Source organism: Sciurus vulgaris (assembly GCF_902686455.1).
Source record: "Sciurus vulgaris genome assembly, chromosome: 5".
Lineage (NCBI taxonomy): Eukaryota > Metazoa > Chordata > Mammalia > Rodentia > Sciuridae > Sciurus > Sciurus vulgaris.
The window spans coordinates 112,786,998-112,804,430 of record NC_136465.1 but is presented as its reverse complement, the minus strand read 5'-3'; the positions used below and the strand labels follow the sequence as shown (position 1 = coordinate 112,804,430).

The following is a 17,433-nucleotide window of genomic DNA, read 5'->3' as shown; positions in this document are numbered from 1 at the left end:
CTAATAAGGACTTTCATAGATACCTCAGTTAATTCCCAGGAAATAACAACAAAAATTGCTAAGAATTTAGGCAAACTAAGCAATATTGATTAGCTTATTTCTAAGATGGATAAAAGATTTATGAATTTTTTACTCCAAAACATTACATGATGGTGTATCTGTTATCTTTTGCCACATAACAAATCACTTCCAAAATTTAGTGGCTTAAAACAGCTCACAGTTATCTCACAATTTCTGTGAGTCAGGATTTCAGCAGCAACTTAGGTGGCTGGTTCTGGCTCAGGTTTTCCCATTAGGTTGCAACTATGATGTTGGCTGGGGCTGAAGGATCTCTCACAAATCAGCTCACACGCATGGCTGTTGGCTAGAAGCCCTGTAGACCTCTCCATAGAGCTTTATGACATAGTAACTGGCTACCCCTCAGAACAAATGATGCAAAAGAGACAAGAATGAAACCACAAAGCATATTTATGACTAGTCTCAGAGGTGACTACTGTCATTTCTGTGACATTCTATTCATTAGAGGCAAGTCTGTAAGTTTCACTTATGTTCAAGGGCAGGGGCCCCACCTTTTGAAGGAATGAATAGCAAAGAATTTGTGAATTATGTTTGTTGGTTTGTTTATTGCACTGGGGATTGAACTCAGGGCTTAGTACATGCTAGGCAAACATTCTATCAGATTTATATCCCCCATTTGAATTATGTTTTAAAACCACAATAGAGGGCTCAGTGGCAGAGCACTTGCCTAATATGTGCAAAGCTCTAGATCTGATCCCCAGTACTACAATTAAATAAATAAAACCAGAGATGGTATGCCAAAAGTAAAAAAATTGAATTTTTCAATTGAGATAAAAATTAATACTTCAGTATATAGTCTGCTGCTAATGATTAGAAAATAGGGTTTTCTTTCTTTTTTATTTTTTATTTTGAGACAGTGTCTTGCTAAATTTCTGAGACTGAACCTCAAATTTGTGATCTTTCTGACTCAGCTTGCCAAGTAGCTGAGATTAACACTGCAACCAGTCAGATAACAGGTTTCCTAAATCATGGAAAAATACTTTCAAACAACAGCCTGATAACTTTCTAAGTCTTGTTTAAAGTAGTCCTTCAAAAGATACAGGAAAGGAAGAAAGGGAAAATTAAAGAGTTATAGCAAGAAACTGCATCTGTTAAGCCCAAACCACTAACGGGAATGCTACAAAATTATCTGACATGTTTGGAAGGCAAAAACCTTCAGAGGATAGTAAAATTTAGGGATTTGGATCTGGTCCTTCTTGGGTTTAAAGGGGCTTTGCCTTGATCCAAAGCCTCAAAGCAAAGGACAGAATAAGAAGATAAGTAAAAAGTATTAAGTCTTTCTTGTGTGTGTGTGATTGTGGTTAACTAGGATAAAAGCTATGTATAGAAGACTATTATCTTTTCTCCCTTTCTTTTCTATCAAGTTTAGCTGCTCAGTAAAGGAACTAACAGAAATCAAAGTTTAAAAATATGGTTAGCCTTCATTTCAAGTACCAATTGATAATTACAAGTGCTGAAACTAAATCCCTGTCTTCCATTCTGCTATCTAAATAAGCTAACAGAATTTTGTACTATTAATTCTATTCCTCTGCTATGAAAAAAGTAAGGTTTTACAGATCCTGGCATTGTCTAATAATTTTTTAAAAAATTCAAACAACCCTGAAACACAATATTGTACTTCCCTTTAATTAATCAAATTTTTTAAAACTTCCAATAAAAGGAGATAAATTGAGCATATCTGAGACCCTTTTCAGGGTAAAGGGTCTGCGAATGACTATTTTAGAACTATCAGAGCTCAATTACCATGAACTTCTATCACATTTAAGAGATTAGAATAAACAGTTTGCCTTGCAGAGGAGATTGATTCCCATAAGAATATGGCCTAGATTCCTGACTTTTTCTCAACTCCTGGGGAAGACATTATACATATTTACTCCAACATGCTTTACCAGGATCCAATGTTCCACACAATCCTCTTATTCACTGGACCTCATTCTGAGGTATTCTTGTAATATTAGGATCTTCAAAGCCATAATATGGGCAGTGAAGGGAGAAAGAAAAGGAGGCCATTTTGAGATATGAATAAATCTCAATAAATATTTGGAGCAGGATGTGGTTGTGCATACCCATAATCCCAGCAGTTCAGGAAGCTGAGGCAGGAAGATTACAAGTTCAAAGCCAGCCTCAGTAACTTAGTGAAGCCCTAAGGACTTGTAAGACCCTATCTTGAAATAAAAAATAAAAAGGGCTGGGGATGTGGTTAAGCCCCCCTGGGTCCAATCTCTGGTACCTATAAATAACTAAATAAATGTTTGAATACATGTAAAATAGTGTGCTAAGGACTGTTGATATCATAGTGAATAATCAGCTCCAAGTCCTTCTCTATACTGCATTGTAGTACTGTTTATATTAGGACTTTACTATATCTGGAATTTATTTAGATGTGAGATAGGGATAGTATTTCCTGCTTTTCCACATGAATGACACATTTTCCCAACGCCCATAATTTAATAACACATCAGCAAGTGATCTGAAATGTCTAATTTAATTATATATCAAATTAATCCTTATATGTGGGAATTTGTTTCTAGGCCCTATATTCTGTTTCTGATTTGCCTATCCTGATGCCAATACTATATTGAATAGTAATCAACATGACTTTTAAAATCAGTTTGTCAAGTTCCTAGAAAAATACAGTTGGTTGTTTGATTGTATTGCATTTAACTCACAGATCAATTAGGGAAATAGATTTTTTAAAATATTGAGTCCTCCTACACATAAACATATTTCTCCATTAGTTTACATCTTCTCCAAGGTTTTTCAATAAAACTTAAAATTTTTTCTTATAAATATACACATTTTGTTAGGTTTATTACTGTTTATTTTTATTATTGTAAATAACATTTAAAACTAAGTTCTCACCATTTATAACTGAACTATAGAAATGTATTTGATCTTGTATATTGACATTTTCTCCTTCAGTGCTGGGAATTGAACCCAAGCCCTCACCCATGCTAGGGAAGCACTCTACAACTCAGCTCCATCCCCAGTCTTTTTCATTTTATTTCAAGACAGGGTTTCACTAAGTAGCCAAGGCTGGCTTCAAACTGCATTCTCCTACCTCAGCTCACAAAGTAACTGTGATTACAGGTATGTGTCACTGTGCCATGCTCAATTTATGGTTATATACTTTGGAGTTTCCTATGAAGACAAGTCTATTAACTGTCAGTTTCTTCCTTTTCAGTTTTTATATCTTTTGTCTTGGCTTACTGGCCTGTATAGACCTTCTTCTAAAATGCTAAATCAAAAGAGTAATAGTAAATATCCCTATCTTCTTCCTGGTTTTAGAGAGAATTTAATAAAGTTGTAATGTTGGGAATACGTTAAATTTAAGTTTTGCTTATTTGTTTGTTTGTTTGTTGTGGATTCACTTTAACAATTCAGGAAAGTTTCCTTTTTAGTTTGCCAAGAGTTTTTATCACGAATAACTACTGAATACAAGCCTATTGAGATGACGGTAGTTTCCCTCCTCTAATCTATTAATAATTAGGCAACTTACATTGATTTTTAAAATTTTTATAATGTTAAACTATCCTTGCATTCCTGGAATAAATTCAATTAGATCATGCAAATTATCTAATCAATACACCATTGGATTCAGTTTACTAACAATTTACTTAGACTTCTATTTATTTAGTTTATGATAATAAATGAGATTGGTCTTTGATTTCCTCTCTGCATGTCTGGTTTTGGGATCAAGATTATCACTTTGGAGATACTTTCACTTTTTCTGTTCTGGAAAAGCTTACTAAGATTTAAATCTGATTTTTGAAAATTTGGAAGAACTAAAGCCACATAAGTCACGTGCTTTAACTATAAACTTTCTTTTTTATTCAATATTTTTTTAGTTGTAGCTAGATACAATATCTTTATTTATTTATTTATTTATTTTTATGTGGTGCTGAGGATGGAACCCAGTGCTTCACATGTGCTAGGTAAGCACTCTACCACTGGGTTACAACCCTAGCCCCTACAGACTTTCTTTAATGGCTCTTTCAGCAACAAATAGAATATCCATCTAACAATGGTTTCATCAATAAAACATTTATTTCTCCTAATAAAAAATCCTCCCAGAAAGAGTGTTAACAACTGAGTGTTCTTACTCTTTTTTTTATTTCATTTTTTATTTGTTCTTTTTAGATATGCATGACAGTGAATGTATTTTGACATATGGAGTATAACTTATTCTAATTAGGATCCCAGTGTTCTTACTTTTGATGATGTTGCATCTGCATGATACTGTAACAGAAAGTAAAAAGTCTGTACTATACATCCAAGCAGGTTCAAATTTATGTAGGAACAAAAGGGCAGATAAAGAATGAACTTTTGGCTAGGTGCATGCTAGTAATTCCAGAAGCTAGGAAGGCTGAGGCAGGAGGATTGCAAGTTCAAAGCGCTTAGTGAGGCAACTCAGTGAGACCCTATCTCAAAATAAAACATAAAAATGGGCTGGGGATGTGACTCAGTGTTTAAGTGCCCCAGGGTTCAATCTCTGGTATTGAAAAAAAAAAAAGAACTTTCAGAAATCAATCAATGAATAAATTATTAATAGGCATTATAGTATAAATTGGACATACACACCTGTGAACACATTTATATATAGAATCAGAGAAAGAATTGATATTTTTATACTTGAGATAGGTCCAATGTACTGTATGATGGTTTCTGAACAGGTAAAAAACAGAATTAGAAACCATTCTAACCTTAGCTTGCCTTCCTTGTAACATAGGTACATGGTCCAAGTCTTGTACCTTTTATATTTTTTATATTCTAAGGGAATAAATAGAATATAGTGCATAAACAGTATATAGAATAGAAGGTTTACTCTTCAGCTGGGTACACTGGCACACACCTGTCATTTCAGCTACTTGGGAGGCTTAGGCAGGAGGATCACAAATTTGAGGTTAGTTTGGGCAACTCAGCAAAACCCTTTCTCAAGATAAAACTAAAAAGGGCTGGGGGTGTAGCTCAGTGGTAGGGTACCCCTGGGTTCAATCCCCAGTACACACACACACACAAAGATTTTTTTTAAAAAGTTTAATCTTCATTTTATTCTTCAGTATAATGGGAATAGTGGTACAAATATAAGGTAGTATGCCCAGTCTGAGACTATTTTGTTTTGGCCTGTATTTTGAAAATGAAAACTGACAAATTTTCTGCATGATCCTAAAAGTACATTCATCCAGGCACGGTGGTGTATTCCTGTAATCCCAGTTTCTAGGGACGAATAGGCAGGAGGATCACAAGTTCAAAGCCAGCCTCAGCAATTTAGTGAGACCTGGTGACGTGGCTCAGTGGTTAAGCACCCTTGGGTTCAATCCCTGGTACCAAAGAAAGAACATTCAGATATTTACACACATAACTAGGTCACTGTTGTCTGCCACTAGGGATGTCAAAGATCTTCCCAATAAATAGCTGAAATTTTTTCCTGCCATTTGGAATAAGGTTAATTGTGAAAGGGCACAGGTGTGTTAGGGAGATGGGAGGAGGAACCAGAAGCAACTTAAACTAGGCAGTACCATTGTCTCTTTCACAGGATAAAAGTGGGAGGAGGTAAAGAGGGCCAGAATCTGGTAATTTAAGGTGACAGACACTAATAATAAGTGTCTTTGAATTTAAAAGCTGAAGCAGGAGAGGACATAATTAAATTACATGAGGACAAAGAGGGATAGAGAGAGACTAAAAGGTGCTCTCAGGTCAGCCTTCTACTACAGGTGGGTACTGTTCTCAGAGAGTTCCCTAGAGAGAGTCTTCTACCATCAAGTGACATTTGAGGTATTAAACATGCGAGATGGGATTGGACATCTTGAGCATATGATCCTTAAGGGGCTGACAGTGCACCCTTCCTGCTGAACTAGTTTCTTATCCTAGAGTCTGATCCCTGAGCTCAGGTGTTCTCCTGTTCTCCAGTACTTTTCAAAGTTCTATCATTCTGTTACTAAAAAGAATGAGAAAGAACTATCAGCTTCTGCTTTGGGGCATGCAATTTACCTCCAGAAAATTTCTTAGCCTGGAGAACTAAGAAAGAAATATATATTTACCAAGAGTGCACTATATATGCCAAACAGAGTACTAGGTGTCATTGAATTTAATTTTCACCATAACACTGTCACTCAAGTATTTTTAAGGCAAAGGAAGAAACCAGGACTTGGAGAAACCAAGAAACTTGCCCCCTTATTCATGGTTAAGAAGTCAAAGAGATGAAATGCAAATTAATTTGGACTTCAAAGCCTCAGCTTGTTTTACCAGAGTAAGGGATCCCTTCCAGTAAGTGTTCAAGTCTGGATGTTTGCCTCCTTCTTAGTAATGCATCATCTCCCTATCATTTCCACAACAGTAATGTCTTTCTACTGAAAAAATTAAACATTCTGCATATTTCAAATCCAACATAACCCCAAAGGTTTATGACCTGGAGAAATATTAGTCTACATGCTTAAAATTCTAACAGACTAAAAGGAAGTACAATAAACTTGCCAACAATAGTTTTTTAAAAAGAAAAATCACTTCCTCCTTCATTTATTGGAATTACTTGGAAACAGAAGTCCGGAAATCCCCTTCCTTGATTTGTGGTAGTTATGTGGCTAACTTGTTCCCAAAGAACAGAATTTATTGTGCTTCATCATTTGAAACTTTCGGTATTTTTTTCATTCTTCCTAAATGGAATGTAGTTTGTATTATTTTAAAATTTCCACAAGACAAGAATGTATTTTAGTCCCTTTTCTATATTCTGATAAAAATGAAGCTACAAGCAAAGAATACCTAATTATTTTTGTACTGAGGGGTTGAACCCCAGGGCACTTTACCACTGCACTAAGTCTCCAACCCTTTATTATTATTATTATTATTATTATTTTGAGATAGGGTCTTGCTAAATTTCTGAGGCTGTCCTCAACTTGTGATCCTCCTGCCTCAGTCTTCCAAGTTACTGGGATTACAGGCAGGTAATTCAGGCTTAGTCCTAATTACTTCTTACACATACTATATTCACTATAATAACTTATCTTAGAAATTATAGAAACATACCTTTATTACACACATATTTCTAATTAGTGTAATAGATATTTGGGAAGAATGCAAATCAACCACACAATGCAGCCCTTTTTCATAATATTCAATAATAACCTCTTTTTTCTTAAACCAAAGTAAAATAAATTACTTTCATTACTAAAAGGTTGCTATAGACATATAGTTAAATTGACTAGAATAGGATGTCCAAAAATAGACCCACACATATGTATTTAATTTTCAACAAAAGAGACAATGGAATTCAATGGAGGAAATTATAGCCTTTTCAACAAATGGTGCTGAAACAACTGGATATCCACATAGAAAAACCTTGACCTTACCTCATATCATTTGGCAAAAAAGTAACTTGCATCAGGCAAGGCAGCACATACCTGTAATCCTAGTTACTTGGGAGACTAAAGTATGAGGATCCCAAGTTCAAGGCCACCCTTCAGCAATTTAGCAAGACTCTCTCAAAATAAAAAGTAAAAAAAAAAAAGGTTGGGGATGTAGCTTAGTGGTAAATTGCCTCTGGATTCAATCCCCAGTACTAAAAATAAATATATAAATAAAATAATTTGAAGTGGACCACAGACCTATATTTAAGAGATAAAACTACAAAACATGACAAAATCTTTGTGACCTTGGTTTGGACAAAGATTTCTCAGATAGTATGCAAAAGTCATCAGCCATAAAAGAAAAATTAATAATTTGTGCTTCAATTTAGAAACAATTTTTACAAAATAAATAAATTTACAAAATAAACAATTTTACAAAATTGGGCAAATAACTCAATTAATAATGGACAAAAAATGTGAATAGATACTTCACTAGGGAAGATAGGTGGAAGGAAAATAAACACATGGAAAGATGTACATCATTAATTATTAGAGAAATGCAAATTAACCACAAAGAGATATCACAGCATCTGCTAGAAAGGGTAAAATTTTAAAATCCAGCAATACCAAGTACAGTGCAGGATAAGGATCAACTAGAACTCTCATATGCTACTGGTGGGAATGCAAAAATAGTACTCCCACTGTGGAAAAGTTTGGCACAGTTTTAAAAAGTTAAATGTACAAAACCTGAGGAATTCTACTCCTAAGTATTACCCCAGAGAAATGAAAATGGGTGTCCTTAGGTAAGACTATTAGGTAAATGTACATAATAGTATAATTCATAAGTTCCCAAACTAGAAACAACCCAAATGCCTATCAACTGGTGAGTTGATAAATTGTGCTATGTCCATACAATGGAATATACTACTTAATATTAAAAAGGAATGAATTAGTGATACATGCAACAACATGGGTAACCACCTAAAACACTATGCTAAGTGAAAAAAGTCAGAGCCAGGCACAAAAGATTACATGTATTTTCTACATCATGTACAACCAAAAAATGGGAAGTTATAATCTATATATATATGGATATGTCAAAATACATTCTACTGTCATGTATAACTAAATAGAACAAATAAAAATAATATAAAAAAGATTACATATATTTATATGAAAGTGGGGCATGTTGGTACAGGCCTGTAGTCCTGGTGCTAGGGAGACTAAGGTAGGAAGGTGGCTTAAGCTTAGGATTTGGAGACCAGCCTGGGCAACAGTGTAAGACTTTATCTCAAAACAAAACAAAAAAACAAGTAACAAAAATATTTATATGATATTCTGGTAAAATCAAAATGATAAGGACAGAAAGCAGATGAGTGCTTTCCTGGGTTGGAAGAGGAGAATTGTGGCAAAGGGGTTCAAAGAACAGTCTGAGAATGACAGAACTCGATCTTAATTGTGTTGGTGGTTTCACTGCTGTGTACATTGTCAAAGATGTCCAAAAAAACACATAAAAATGTATTACTGAAAATCAATCAATCTTAATGTACATAGTACACATTCAAGAGAGTTGATTTTTATTTTATTTTTTGTAGTACTGGGGATTTAACTGATGGGTGCTCTACTATTGACCTACACCCCTCTTTTTATTTTTATTTTAAAACAGAGTCTCACTACGTTGCCCAGGTTGACCTCGAACTTGAGATTCTACTGCCTCAGTCTCCGCAGACTGGGGTTATAGTTATGCAGTACCACATCCAGTTAAGAAAGCTGATTTTTATAAAAACGGTATTCTTCCTTCATAACAGAAATTTAGGTTAGATATGAGAGAGAAATTTCTGATCATGTGGCATTATTACATATTTCCTTTCATGGACTTTCCTTTTTTTCTTCATGTTGCAGGGGATGGAACTCAGGATCTCAAGAACATGGGGTAAAGGCCAGGCATGGTGGCACAACCTGTAATCCAAGTTGCTCAGGAGGCTGAGGCAGGAGGATCACAAGTTCAAAGTCAGTCGACTTAGTGAGGCCCTGTCTCAAAATAAAAAATAATAAAAAGGACTGGGGATGTGGCTCACTAGTTAAGTGCCCCTGGGTTCAATCCCTGGTACCAAACAAAAAGAACATGGGCAAGCACTACTAAGACTATGAATGATATTCAGAAGATTTTCTATGGATTATTTCTACAGACATATGAATAGTTTAATTTTACCAAACACTTCATGAATTATACCTTTATGTACCATAGGAAGAAGAGGGAGGAAAAGTCATTTATGTTCCTGGTTTATCAGCTGTATAAGAAGTGCCATTTTGCAGGACACAGTGGCGCTCACCTGTAATCCTAGATTTTCGGGAGGCTGAGGCAGGAGAATTGCAAATTGAAGGTCAGCTTCAGCAGTTTAGTGAGACTCTGTCTCAAAATAAAAAATAAAAGGGCTGGAGATGTGGATCAGTGGTTAAGTGCCCCTGGTTCAATCTCTGGTGCCTCCTCCAAAAAAGTGCCATTTTATTGAATTTCCAAAAGTTGGCTACTAGGAATGAACCTGGAATTCCTATTAAGAAAATGTAGAAAGAATTAAACAACTTGTCCAGGAAATACAAAGGATGCAGCGTGGTCAAAAATGGGAACAGGTTTTTTTTTTTTCTTTTTTGGTGCTAAGCTACCAAGGCCCTAAAGATGAACATTTATCAACCCTGTGTAGGCTATACCAAGTATTTATGTAAATTTTGTTGGGGAAGGGATTGAATCCAGGGCCATGCACATGCTAGGCAAGTGCTCTACCACTGAGCCACATCTGCAGCCCTGTATACATTTTTCTTAAACTCCACATCATTCCGTGTGTGTGTGTGTGTGTGTGTGTGTGTGTGTGTGTATATAAATGTAATGTTCACTGGTATGTTGACAAACAACAGTCTTCAGAGATAAATTTACAAAATTTTTACTGATATAAAACATGTTTAGCACACAACTTAGAAAAAACAAATATATTCTTCTTGTGAATACCACAATTCCATAGCAAATTGATTCCACATGCTTTCAGTGATTTTCCTGAACTCTTATGTTTGCAATTCAACCTTGATAATTCTAATTTGCTAAATTTTCTCCAGTGTATTTCTTGCCATTGAAGTCTGATATGTAATGTTATTAAACTATAATTTCTCATCCTCATACAAATTCATTAAAATGAAACCTCTTTCAGCTTTAGTACTACTGATTAAAGTAGTATTATCTTTTAACTTTTTGATATAATTACAGTGATTATAACATTGATTTTGTATTATCTGTACAACCCTGAAAATCATTCAAATTAATTTCATGTTTTCAAATTTCACCTAAGTGATGGAATTTCCCCCCACCAGTTATCCATGGTGAACTTAGTTCTTCATAAGTCCACAGAGATAGTTCTAAAAAAAATATGATAATTAAAAATGATTTGTCAGGCTAGGAGTATATGTAGCTCAGTGGTAGAGAGTGCTTCCCTAGCAGGCGGGAGGCCCTGAGTTCAATTTCCATGACAGCAAAAAAACAAACCAAAAGGAAAAAAAAAACAAAAAAAACCCCACTGTTTCTAATAAGACATAAATTCATTACTTTTTAGTAGCATATTCCTTGGCAGAGCTTTACATTTATTTTTATTAAATGGAATGACATTAAACTTAAACAATTTAACCAACTTTTCAACTTGAGATTCATGCTTTTTTTAGTACTGAGAACTGAACCCAGGGGTATTTTACCACTGAATATATACCCCAGTTCTTTTTAGTTTTTACTTTGAGACAGAGTCTAAGTTACCAAGGTTGACCTCAAACTTGCAATTTTCCTGCTTCAACCTCCCAAGTTGCTGGGATTACAAGTATGTGCCATCATGTCCAGCAGAGATTCATGCTTTCTAATAATAATCCTTAAGTTTTCTATAACTTATGGAGCATTTGATTAATTTATCTACTTTCTGAATGTTAGTTGCTCTTGACTGCAATGCAATAGAAAGTAATGAAAATACTTGAAGAAAATCTATCATTAAAGCAAGTCTTGGAAGAAATTAATGTTAAATAATCTCCTTACCATATGGGAATAAAAAGAATGGAAAAAATGTATGTATGATGCAAGATACATAAGCCATACAACAGAGGCAGTTCCTAAACTACACACTTCTGAGCTCAACCCCAATACCTGGCCAGTTTTAATCATTTCAAGTTTTTAGCTACAATTTATAACTCAGTTCCATTTTTATTGGGTTAAAAAGTGGAAAGAATTTTATCCAGAATTTAAAAAATTATTGACTTGTTTCTTTTTAGATGTTGCCGCCTGCAGCAACGAGACCGGGGGAAAGAATCGGAGGCGGACTGGGAATGAACAACTTCTTTATTTTTCTTTAGTGATGCTTCCTTGCTTGCTTCCTTGCTTGCCTCTCTTTGCCTTATAAACACCTTGGTGCCAATACCAGCTCTACCTTCCAGGATGGTTAAGGCCTCTCTTTGCCTTGTGGGACAAGATACCGGTGGCGTCTTCCCGGTCCAAGTGCAGGTCTTGCGGGCTGAAGTGCAAGCTGAAGTGCCGTCTCATGTAGAGCGGTGCCCCCAGGAGCCCGAAGTTCCCAATGCTCCGTAGTCTGAGGCCTCATGCATGAGGTTGCTGGGCCCCCTTGCATAAGGGCGGGGGAGGAGGCCTCACGCGCCAGCAGGTGGGCTGCGTCCTGGTGGGTGCAGCCTCCTCCCCAAACAGCTGCAAGCATGTCTCTACATTTAGATACTGAATTGAAATTGATAGTGTCGAATAATGACATTAGGAATTTAGGAAAACTTTTAACAACTTTGTAGCCATTTCTATCTTCTTTCCCACATATCATACAAGCACCATTAGAACAAAATGGAATTAAGTTCACTTTCAAATATTCATTGTTAAAACCACAATCATTTAAACTAGACAATAACATATTGGAAATACACTCTTGTTTTGGCTGACAACAGATCTTTCAAAGCAGTCTGATTTAACTGTATACTAGAGGAAAATCAGCAGGTGTTTTTCTTCCAAGTATAGATGCCTCATCAATTATAGTAAATATTTGGTATTCTCTTCTAATATTCTTAAGTATCGTCATATAATTTCTTTTATAATGTTCTGCTATTCTTGTGGCACTGAATTGTATTGTGAATAACTGCCTATTTAATTTTTTCTTTTCATTCTATTGCTCCCTTATCAGATAAAGGTCTATTATGTTTTACTAAACTATTGAGTATTAAAAATTTCCAGGGTTGGGGATATAGCTCAGTTGGCAGAGTGCATGCCTCTCAAGCACAAGGCCCTGGGTTCAATCCCCAGTACTACAAAAAAAAAAAAAAAAAAAAAAAAGGAAAAAAAAAAATTCCATAGTACTTTTGTTTATATACTAATTGAAAATCAAGATATCATCAGTTGGTTCATTTAACAAACATTGAATTTTAGTACAGTCTTCAGAAACATCATGGTTTTATATATATATACACACACATATATATTATATTATTTTATTTTTTATTTTTTTGGTGTTACTGGGAATTGAACCCAGGGGTGCTCTACCACGCTACATGCCAGCCCTTTTTATTTTGAGACAGGGTCTTGCTAAGTTGCCCAGGCTGGTCTCGAATTTGAGATCCTTCAGTGTTGCTGGGATTACAGGTGTGTGCCACCATTCCCACTAATAAACACTTTTTCATTGCAACAATCTGGAAGTACAACCCCCCCCACCCCCCCTTCAATGGGGATGGAACCCAAAGCCTCCTGCATGCTAGGCAAATGCTCCACCATTAGTCCCTTTTATAAAAAAATCTGAAACTGTTTGGCCCATGCTGCCTCCTGCCAATTCGCAAAAGCTCCGTGTTGGTGCAGTGTGTCTGCTCTTGGCCTCCTGCTGGAGTGTGGCATGCCTGGGACCTCAGCAATTGGAACTGGCCATTGAGCCTGCAGGAAGTGGAGGAGCTGCCCCAGCACCCACTGCGAGTCGCCTACACCCCGGCGGAAGTAGACGAACTGGGCAAAGTGCTGACGCGAACCCAGGTTAAGCACAGACCCACCAGCTTTACATGGATGGTCTTGATCCAGGTAAACCCTACACCTTGGTCTTGACAGACCCGGATGCTCCCAGCAGGCAGTCTCCCAAATACAGGGAATGCCTCCCTTTTCTGGTGGTCAAAATGAAGGGCAATGACATCAGCGGTGGTACAGGCCTCTCGGGTTAAGGGAGCTCTGGGCCTCCGAGTGACACAGGTCTCTACCGCTGTGTCTGGCTGGTCTATGAACAGGACAAGCTACTAGTGTGACCAATCCATTTTCAGCAATCTATCTGGAGATATTGGCAAATTCAAGGTGGCGGCTTTCTTCAAAAGAAGTACAAACTCAGGTCCCCAGTGCATGACATGTTATTACCCTGAATGGGACGACTGTGCCCAAGCGGTATGAGCAGCTGTCTGGGAAGCAGGGAAAGGTCGGAGAAGTAAATAGTCCTGGAGACCCCGAGCAGTGTTCTCTACTTCAGTGACACATGTAGAGCTCTCCCCTTTCCAGTTCCCTTGGCACAGGTGAGGTCTGAGCTTCCACATAGCGGTTTAAGGTGACTTTTCCTGTTGCTTGTTCTTTAAGATTTTAGATAGTCACACATCCCGGTTTACGTTTTGATCGAATTTGAACTCCGTGTTGGGCGTTATTTTGGTGCTCCACTGGGGTTATTGCGTTGTAAAAGAATAGCAACGCAGAATTTAAAGAAGTAATCCAGGTAAAAATATTACAGGAACAGAACGGTGTCAATCTTTAAGGGAAGTTTTTTTAAAAAGGAGGACTTGCTGTCTTTACCTTTGTGATCCTGAGTCCAGAATTGCACAAGATGACATTCCTGAGATGTGTTTTTATGGTGCTGTCTCTGACTAAGACAGGCTGGCATCTCAGGTGCACACTAGCACTGTGCTCAGATAGCAGACTAGGTGTGAGTGTCCTGCTTCTGGTCCTTTAAAGAACAAAGCTGGGCAAAGCAAGAGGGAAAATGGCTTTGCTGCTGGCGAGGCATGACCCTCTAGATGGGCAGCAGTGCTGGGCCATGGGCAGATGGGAGTCCTTAACTGTGCTGAGCCAATCATTGTTTAAGAGCAGTCTGGAGTTGCTTAATGTTGTGTTAATTATGCTGTTTGCTTATTGTTGAATAAAAAAATCAAATGATCCAGAAAAAAAAAATTTTTTTTTTAAACAGGCTCTTACTAAGTTGCCCAAACTGGACTTGAACTTGTGATCTTCCTGCCTTCATTTCCTTGGACTTCCAAGGAAAAAAGAAACCTCTACTTGAACCTTCCAAGTTCTGTCACACTAAAGAATTTAACGATGCTTCAGATATGAGTAGCAGAGCAAGAGATTTATTATAAAGGGGAAAGTACACACTGGAAAATAGGAGTGCAGGCACACTCAGAAAATTCAGCTGTCTTGTTCTGAGGTTTTAACATTTATAGAGGGACAAAGCTAAATGGCTGAACTACAGGTGGAGTCAGGACAGTGTTACACACTTTTGTGCCAGTTTTTCTTGCACTCATGCATTGCCCTGGCATGTTCTAATCATGCTACTGCCTAAATAACATGTCTCATTAGCATCTTAAATCTCCACACAGGGGCATTACTGTTACAGTGTATTGCTATTATAATGAGTCTAGGGTCATTTCCTGGTCACCAAAGTCTTTAATGTACATCCTCTCTAAAGATTCCTCCAGATGCCTTGTTGGTTATCTTGTGGATTTGTTGCCTTTTCATCAGCGGCCAGCAAGGACGTAAGCTGGGTTGCTCATGATCTGTTGTGCATTCCAACAGATCACTTCTCTTTTAGACTCAGTGTTCTCTCTGCATCCCTAAATTCCTATCTCAGGATTATAGGAATGTCCTATTTTGTTTCTTTCTTTTTGTGGTACTGGGAATTGAAGTCAGGGGTGCTCTATCACTGAGCTACATCCCCAGGCAACTTTTTAAAAATTTTTGAGACAGGGTCTTATTAAGTTGCTCAAGTTGGCCTTGAACTTGAGGTCCTCCTTGCTTCAGTCTCAGAGTTGCTGGGATAATATCTGTGCACCACATCACCAGCCTTGTGCCTGTTTTTAATTTAATGAACATGATTTCTTCAACAAGTGGTCATTCAACAACTTTGAAATTTGTTCCCATTATCTTAGACACCGTGTAATTTCCATCTGTTTTTTCTTCTCAGGTTTAAAAATTGCTCTGTTACTTCGAAACCAGATTTCATTTCTATTCTTGTTTTATGTGCTAAACCCCAAAGTGCATTAGGCTTGAATCTCTGAACACTGTAAACCCATTTGAAAACTGTTGATTTTCACAAATTGTAGTGCCTGAAAACACACTTAAACTGATCATCTTAAAAAATGAAAGTTCTCCAAAGATAAAACAGGAACAATTATTATGACTAATTATGATTGAAATGATTAGTTCCTTGGAAATGCTGTGCTCTTTGTATTTTCCATCATTAGTGCAGTTTGAATGAATGTGTATAGTTCAGAGGTCTTGGTGTTCCTTTTGAAACTAGGTAAATGACCTCATCATTCAAGCTTGAATCCATTGTTATTTATTTATTTTTTAATTTTTTTTTTTTTTTTGGTACTAGGGATTGAACCCAGAGGGGCTTAACCACTGAGCCACATCCCCAGCTCTTTTCTATATTTTTTTTAGTTTTTTTTTTAGGTACAGGGTCTCACTGTGTTGCTCAAGGCCTCTCTAAGTTGCTGAGCTGGCTTTGAATTCAAGATCCTCCTGCCTCAGACTCCCGAGTTGCTGGGATTACAGGTGTGCACCACAGTGCCGGGCTTGAATTCAATTTTAATTTAATTTTATACAATGTGCAGACAGTTCCCTGTTCTCTGCACTTAGAAGTATACACAATATAAATCTGTTAATTCTGTAGTTTTTATAATTATGATATAACTCTATCCTATCCTGAAAATGTTTAAGATAAACCCTTTATGCTAAAAAAAAAAAATAACTGTTATAGAATGGATCAGAATTTGAAAAATACTTTTGTGCTACATTAGAAAAGTGGTACAATACCACTGGGGGACTAATGTCAAATTTTTGTGAATGATTTTAATATGATTTTCAAAATAACATGAATTTTAATTTGCTTTTAAGTTTATACCTATATCTTCATTATGACTTATTATTTCTATTTTTTTTTAGTTGTCTATGGATCTTTATTTTAGTTATTTATATAGGGTGCTGAGAATGGAACCCAGTACCTCACACATGCCAGCAAGTGCTCTACCACTGAGCCACAACCCCAGCCCATGACTCATTATTTCTTGAAGACCAGCTTCAATAATTCTTTTTCCAACAATGTTTCACAAGATAAATCTATGAGTAAATGCCTATTTCTGAGAGTTCTGAACACAGTTGGAAAGAGATACGTGCAACATCGTATAGTATTTTCACCACAGAGATACAAAGGACAAACAACCTCATGAGTAGAATTAGCAAAATGAAGTAAAAAACCCCAAACACCAAGTGATGAGGTTAGACTATTTATAACCTTAACATAATTTAATTATGAACTTATATAATTTGATTTTTAATAGTGGTTGTGTTTAACAACTGGCTCACAAAAATACGTGAAAATTTAGCAATCAGCTTTGCAAATGTAAAAAGCCCATTGAAGTGCATTACTAGCTCTATTTTCAAAAGGCGCTTTGGGAAGACAAGAAATTTGTCTGGTTGCTAAGTGGTTGAGTCAAGATTTAAAGGTAGATCCAAAACCCTGACCCAAGGTAGGTTTCTTAGTCTTTATAGTGGAGAATAGGGGCCCTATTGGCTTGATTAAAAAAAAAAAAAAAAAATTGAGCCACATGCTGAGGGAATTTCATATGCAAGAGAACACATTTTGGGGGCAGGGCTTGAACCCAGGGTGCTTTATCAAAGAGTCATATTCCCAGTCCTTTTTATTTTTTGATAAGATCTCACTAAATTGCTGAGGCTGCCCTCTAACTTGCAATCCTGCTGCCT

The 17,433-nt window shown here is 36.6% G+C and overlaps 1 pseudogene across 1 annotated transcript; it reads left to right on the top strand.

Annotated features, from left to right (window-relative positions):
* Nucleotides 1-13,257: 13,257 nt before the first annotated feature.
* On the top strand, nucleotides 13,258-14,095 carry LOC306663038 (phosphatidylethanolamine-binding protein 1-like; annotated as a pseudogene). Its single transcript has one exon. The product of its transcript is annotated as a phosphatidylethanolamine-binding protein 1-like (transcript).
* Nucleotides 14,096-17,433: the final 3,338 nt, after the last annotated feature.